Source organism: Acipenser ruthenus, unplaced genomic scaffold, assembly GCF_902713425.1.
Source record: "Acipenser ruthenus unplaced genomic scaffold, fAciRut3.2 maternal haplotype, whole genome shotgun sequence".
Classification (NCBI taxonomy): Eukaryota; Metazoa; Chordata; class Actinopteri; order Acipenseriformes; family Acipenseridae; genus Acipenser; species Acipenser ruthenus.
The window spans coordinates 81,520-88,733 of NW_026708218.1; positions in this window are offsets into that span (position 1 = coordinate 81,520).

The following is a 7,214-nucleotide window of genomic DNA, read 5'->3' on the forward strand; positions in this document are numbered from 1 at the left end:
CTGATTTCGAAGGTGCGCGGATTATAAAATTATCTTTAAATATTGCAATAATTAAACACGCAGGATTAACGTGCTGTTTTAAATATATATATATATATATATATATATATATATATATATATATATATATATATATATATATATATATATATATATATAATGTTTCATGATTAGGAAAGCCATTTAAATGATTTCACAGTTGTAATTCGATTGCCCCCTGGTCCCAATAAGAGTCTGAACTGAGCTAACCCGCTTATTGTAAGCTTGTGACACTCCATATGTAACACAGCGTCTTATTAACCAGACTGGTCTCCGCTCATTTGATGGCACAGCAAGAGGTTTCATTGGACTGTATTTTTTTTTATTTCACTAGAGGGAGTTGTAGTTCCACATTCAGCTCATTCTAAAAGAAACCTCATAAATTCAATGGCAAGCGTTTCCACTAGAAGTCTTTCTCAGCGTCTTCAATAGAAACACTAAAAGAAACTTCATAAATTCAACGGCAAATGTTTCCACTAGAAGTCTTTCTCAGCGTCTTCAATAGAAACACTACAAGAAAACTTCATAAATTCAATGACAAACGTTTCCACTAGAAGTCTTTCTCAGTGTCTTCAATAGAAACACTAAAAGAAACTTCATAAATTCAACGGCAAACGTTTCCACTAGAAGTCTTTCTCAGCGTCTTCAATAGAAACACTGAAAGAAACTTCATAAATTCAACGGCAAACGTTTCCACTAGAAGTCTTTCTCAGCGTCTTCAATAGAAACACTAAAAGAAACTTCATAAATTCAACGGCAAACGTTTCCACTAGAAGTCTTTCTCTGTGTCTTCAATCGAACACTGAAATAAAGTTAACTGGACATTTAATTGAGGATAAAAAAAAAATAATCGGGCATTTAAACCATAAGCCTTAAAAAAAAATGCAGAACCTGTTGTAGCGAAGGCAGAGAGAGAGAGGAGAGAGAGAGAGAGATGTCCCTCAGATTACTCTACACCCTGAGGCATTGGCTTATTGGAAGACACTACCTGTTCGTTTAAATTAGAAATAAAATGTACTTCCCAAGGAAGTGTGTCATCACAGGTTTCAATTTCATAATTTAGTGGACCAAATTCTATTTCCGAGTCAGAAGAGTGCATGGCACTTAAAAAAGCAGATGACTGTAGAATGTTTCTAGATGCCCCATGGCAAAGCTCACCTCTGTCAATGTACAGCAGTCAAATTCAGAAGTTTCTTTCAATGGAGAGCTAGGAAAGTTCTTTAATAAATGAGCTGCAGTATCTGGTCCTGATTCAGAGTGGAGGCTGACCTTTGGCGGAACACAGAATTGTGCCAATCCAGATTTTTCACAACAGACAGTTACTTCTGGGACATTGTCTTCCACCTGCACAACAGTTTCAACTGCTCCATGATCCAAAGATGCCAAATAGAAACGCACTATTCCCATTTTTACTTTTTCATAGGCAGCCCCAACGGTCATATCAAGTGGCAGCACGTTTTCTTTAAAATCCCATATTTCAAATGTGAATTGATTTTCATTACCTTTCTTTGACTGACCATCTGGGAAGAATAGATCCTTACCAATCTTTAAAAGGTCATCACAGTCAATATTTTTTGACACAGAAATTCTTCTAGTGCCACCCCCACCACGAGCACGGACTTGTTTACCATTATGTATCCACCCAATCTCGATTTTTCTGGTGCTTTTTGCAGCATGCTTGTTTCCCAATTTCCTGTCATTGCACTGACTATGCTTGTCATCATCACTTGAATCCTCAGTAGCAGTCAATGAAGGCTTTAATTTCATTTTCTTTCTCAGTTTTTCAAGGAGAACGTTTTTCCTGGAAGGTATGATCTTGCTATCACTTGATGTTTTCTCAGCATGGTTATCACAATAACTTCGCAAAGCTACTCTATCACCAAGAGCCGGCAAGTACTTCTCTAAAGATGTATCTTCTATGAGCAAAACAGTTGAAGAGTCAATCTGTAAAGACAAAAAAATGCTGTAGTACAACTAAACTAATCTATATTCATTCCTTAAAGAATTTTTTTTTATTCTGAAATCCCTTTACTGAAGAACATGTCAAACTGTGTACGCAATTTTATTCAAGTTCCTGTAATGCACATCATTTTTGCACCTGTTGAATGTTACTGTATAACACCAAAAGCATGCAAATGGAGAATTCAACAACAGAAATAAAAAAAAAAAAATGTATACAGCAAAACGTTTGTGACGCTCCAACATTATACATAAAAATACCTGACAAAGACATACTGATAAAGGGAATGGCATAGTTATGCTATACTGTGGTTGTTGGAAAAATCCACAAATTACATTTTCAATTAAAGGAATTAAGCCCCCCACAAAAAAATATTATTAGTAAGTGCATGCAAAATTCATGTGTAAATTCAAACAACCTGACTGCCTGGTTTCTGATCCCAAACATCAAGCTGTCAATTAAAGTCACTCTAATGAAGCAGATCTTACAGAACAATTAAGTACTCAACACATCAACTACTGGCTAATTGTAAAATATCCCCCAAAATAACAAAGGATATTTTTTTTCCATTCTACAATTGATGTGTTTAAAGGTAAAAAAAAAGACCTGAAAAGGTGTAGCAGTGTCTCTCATTAGTACATAATTGAACAAACTGAGGGTAAAGAAAAAAAAAACTGGAATACAGTTACCTTCAATTTGATATTCATGTGCAAATGTCTCAGTGAAATAAATACATATATAAAAATGTTGATGAACTTTACAGCTGTATCAGATCCAGGAGTCACTTACAGTGCATTTCAACCGGTCAGTTGATACACACAGAACATGACAACAACCCTCAAAGAATGTTATTTATGTATTCCATGATGTCAGACACAAAACCAATGACATTATTAAAATACACCTCAAATTAATTTAAACATTTAACAGTGTTCTGCTCAAGTGATTTGTGGAGAAATTCCCCCCATTTACTACATATTTTTTAGGAGGAATTCACATAGCTTCATACAGTCATTTTTTTTCAATTAGTTATTTGCACAGACAAATGCCTCTGTCAATTCGCAAATCAGACTACTGTACTATGAGCTTCTTGGTTTATCTCCATCCATTTTTTTTTATCTGAGTAGATGTCAAATAACCCTTCAGTTTTCATATAGATTTCATATAGAAAATATATATCTGTTGTAGTTAAGATAAATGTATCAATTACAGATGGTTAGAATTGTCCCTCATTATTTAGCTAGTAGCTGATATGTTAATGACTTAATTGTTCATTAGATCCCTTTCATTGGAGTGGCATAATTGACAATGTGAGGTTACGGACTGACAACCTAGTAGCCAGGCTGTTCAAATTGACCCTTGAATTTCGCAGTGCCTTAATTATACATTCCATATAATTTACATTCCAAAATTTACCTTCTGGGTTTTCATCTCCTGGATTACCTCATCAACAATCCCACGGTCACGAAGAAATGCATACATATCCTTTTGAAGTGCCATTGCTGAAGTTAATCTGGGGCAAAATAAACAGAGCTACATTTGTATTGTATAAATACATGGATGGAGGTTATAGTTTGCATCCTGAGCCATACTAAAAAATAACGGCACAGTTCTGACATCAAAATGGCAATCGTTTTGAACTCACCACGAAAAAGCACATATTTTATACGATTGTCAACTCCTCGCGTTTATTTAGAAAGCGCAGATATTCAATTAAAAATAATAACAATAATAATTTCCATTGCTGCCTTGTCAATTTAATATAACAGCTTTTCAACTTCCATGCTTTTCAACTTACTCTTTCAATGTACGTTGTGTATTTTTGGTGCATTATTAAACATGTTAGTTGCGAACAATGTTATATGCGAACAATGTGCAGAGGGCACTGAATTATATGAGGAACAGAATTCGATACTATACTAGCACAGGCCACAATATTTTAAGCGATAGTAAACATCCATGTATTATAAAAAATGTAATAAAATATATGTTAGGCTTTACTGGGTTACAAGAAAATAATCCCATTTCGGTGTTCTGTGACATTTTACAAACCACTGGAGCTGACACTCTCTTACAATTTAGCCATGCGTTTAAAATAACTTTGCTTTCTGATTACGGCTACTCCGTTCATAGTATTTTTTTTTTTATTGCCTTACTTACAACAAATCATATCTCTATTTATTAACTATCATTTGTACTGTTACTTAGGTTTTTCCTAGTGCAAGGCCTACTCCACAATTCGGATATTTTCATATAAATTTGCCTCTGCACCAAAAATACATTTAGCTAATAACTGCTTTTTTTAACAATTTGTTTTGAACAAAAAATGCTGTAACGCTGCTGGGGAATTACAGTCTAGGCCGGGGATCGGCAGGCAAGGCGGTAATCGACTGCTAAGTGCATCCCATAGAGCTGACACGCCACGATTATAAATAAATAATTAAATAAATAATTAAATAAATAAATAAATAAATAAAATAAATTAAATAAATAAATAAAATACACAAATGTGCAGTAAACTTAATTCACATGAAGCCTTCACATACATTTTAATCATAAATATCTAACGGAATGTTGCAAACACACAATTAGGTTAAAAAAGTTACTTTTGATTTCAATGCCTCAGCTAGTATAAGAGGTTTCAGAAACGTTGCTAGCAAATAGGGATAATTACTTAGCTAAATGAAATGATGCAACATATAATAATAATAATAATAATAATAATAATAATAATAATAATAATAATAATAAGTAGAGAGCATAATATGCAATTAGAAAAACGTTTAAACACATGATCCAAGGTTGTCGTTTTTTAGGTTTTTTAGCAACGACATCTAATGGAAAAATATGTGAAATCTAGCCAAAATTAAGCTGGGCCTATCTGGGCTAGCTACACAATGCACAATTTACCCACATAATGTAATCGAGTAACGTTATTACTTAACTAAATTACATGCTGCTACATTAATAAATAGACATACGTATTTAAATACATAATTAACAACTTTGTTATGCTTTAATAACTAAACCAATTTTTAATTTAGATTAGTACTCACCTGAAAGCTTTAGGATGTGTGCAGTGTAGCTTCACACTATCCTCCTCAGCTGCTCTAAAATGCGCGGTTGAGTTGAGGGAGGGAGGTGCCAGTCACGGTAGTGGTGACACAAAAGGGATGCCTCTTCCACTGTGATATTATCTCGTACGTACGAGATAGTTTTCCTCGTCGTACGAGATAGTTTTCTCGTACGTACGAGATAGTTTTTCTCGTACGTACGAGAAAACTATCTCGTACGTACGAGATAATATCACAGTGGAAGAGGCATCCCTTTTGTGTCACCACTACCGTGACTGGCACCTCCCTCCCTCAACTCAACCGCGCATTTTAGAGCAGCTGAGGAGGATAGTGTGAAGCTACTCTGCACACATCCTAAAGCTTTCAGGTGAGTACTAATCTAAATTAAAATTGGTTTAGTTATTAAAGCATAACAAAGTTGTTAATTATGTATTTAAATACGTATGTCTATTTATTAATGTAGCAGCATGTAATTTAGTTAAGTAATAACGTTACTCGATTACATTATGTGGGTAAATTGTGCATTGTGTAGCTAGCCCAGATAGGCCCAGCTTTAATTTTGGCTAGAATTCACATATTTTTCCATTAGATGTCGTTGCTAAAAAAACCTAAAAAACGACAACCTTGGATCATGTGTTTAAACGTTTTTCTAATTGCATATTATGCTCTCTACTTATTATTATTATTATTATTATTATTATTATTATTATTATTATTATTATTATGTTGCATCATTTCATTTAGCTAAGTAATTATCCCTATTTGCTAGCAACGTTTCTGAAACCTCTTATACTAGCTGAGGCATTGAAATCAAAAGTAAACTTTTTTAACCTAATTGTGTGTTTGCAACATTCCGTTAGATATTTATGATTAAAATGTATGTGAAGGCTTCATGTGAATTAAGTTTACTGCACATTTGTGTATTTTATTTATTTATTTATTTTTTTATTTATTTATTTATTTATTTAATTATTTATTTAATTATTTATTTATAATCGTGGCGTGTCAGCTCTATGGGATGCACTTAGCAGTCGATTACCGCCTTGCCTGCCGATCCCCGGCCTAGACTGTAATTCCCCAGCAGCGTTACAGCATTTTTTGTTCAAACAAATTGTTTAAAAAAAAGCAGTTATTAGCTAAATGTATTTTTGGTGCAGAGGCAAATTTATATGAAAATATCCGAATTGTGGAGTAGGCCTTGCCTAGGAAAACCTAAGTAACAGTACAAATGATAGTTAATAAATAGAGATATGATTTGTTGTAAGTAAGGCAATAAAAAAAAAAATACTATGAACGGAGTAGCCGTAATCAGAAAGCAAAGTTATTTTAAACGCATGGTAAATTGTAAGAGAGTGTCAGCTCCAGTGGTTTGTAAAATGTCACAGAACACCGAATGGGATTATTTTCTTGTAACCCAGTAAAGCCTAACATATATTTTATTACATTTTTTATAATACATGGATGTTACTATCGCTTAAAATATTGTGGCCTGTGCTAGTATAGTATCGAATTCTGTTCCTCATATAATTCAGTGCCCTCTGCACATTGTTCGCATATAACATTGTTCGCAACTAAACATGTTTAATAATGCACCAAAAATACACAACGTAACATTGAAAGAGTAAGTTGAAAAGCATGGAAGTTGAAAAGCTGTTATATTAAATTGACAAGGCAGCAATGGAAATTATTATTGTTATTATTTTTAATTGAATATCTGCGCTTTCTAAATAAACGCGAGAGTTGACAATCGTATAAAATATGTGCTTTTCGTGGTGAGTTCAAAACGATTGCCATTTTGATGTCAGAACTGTGCCGTTATTTTTTAGTATGGCTCAGGATGCAACTATAACCTCCATCCATGTATTTATACAATACAAATGTAGCTCTGTTTATTTTGCCCCAGATTAACTTCAGCAATGGCACTTCAAAAGGATATGTATGCATTTCTTCGTGACCGTGGGATTGTTGATGAGGTAATCCAGGAGATGAAAACCCAGAAGGTAAATTTTGGAATGTAAATTATATGGAATGTATAATTAAGGCACTGCGAAATTCAAGGGTCAATTTGAACAGCCTGGCTACTAGGTTGTCAGTCCGTAACCTCACATTGTCAATTATGCCACTCCAATGAAAGGGATCTA